The sequence below is a fragment of the Chrysochloris asiatica genome, unplaced genomic scaffold (assembly GCF_000296735.1).
Source record: "Chrysochloris asiatica unplaced genomic scaffold, ChrAsi1.0 scaffold00208, whole genome shotgun sequence".
NCBI classification, from domain to species: Eukaryota; Metazoa; Chordata; class Mammalia; order Afrosoricida; family Chrysochloridae; genus Chrysochloris; species Chrysochloris asiatica.
Window position 1 is genome coordinate 424,239 of NW_006408726.1, and position 707 is coordinate 424,945.

Genomic DNA, 707 nt, shown 5'->3' on the forward strand with positions numbered 1-707 from the left:
TATATATATATACACTTTAATGTTTTATTGTGAATTATATGATAGTTTACATGAGAGAACTTTAGTTTTACATTCATTACATTCATTCCATCGTATATCATTTTATTGCCATGGTTCCAATCCCCTTCATGCATCATCAACTGACCAAAGGGTATATCCTAGAAACCTGCCCCCTACACTCCTCCCTCCCCCCCAGTCTTCCGCCCCCAGTCCCTCTCCCTCTCTGGATTCAAAGTCCCCAGCCGCTTCATCACTCCACATCATCGTCTCTGTCTCCATCTCAGGCATCTCTAGTTCTCTGGGTAGGGTCCCGCTCTCAGCTCTTCTCCGTTAATGGTCCTAGAGACCTCCGCTCCTTAGACTTGAGAAATAATCATTCCCTTCCTTGCACTTACAACCCTCATAATCAGTCCTGAAAACATTATTCACTGCAGTATCATGAGTTACCCATCTATATTTCATTTCATCAGCTCCGCCTAGACAGATTGGATAGTACTCACAGGAGATTCTGCCCTCCTCCATGCCCCCTAGCTCTAGGTTGCCTCTTGAAAACTTGTAAGCCAGTCATTTCTTGCCTTTATAGTCCCCCCCTCCCCATTTGAGTATCCAATGTCCAGGTTGCCCAACTCTGTCCACTCTGTGTGTGGAAGGGTTGGGAAGGGGTGGGAATGTTTCTTGTTGTAAGGATTTGTTCCTTCTTTTGAGTC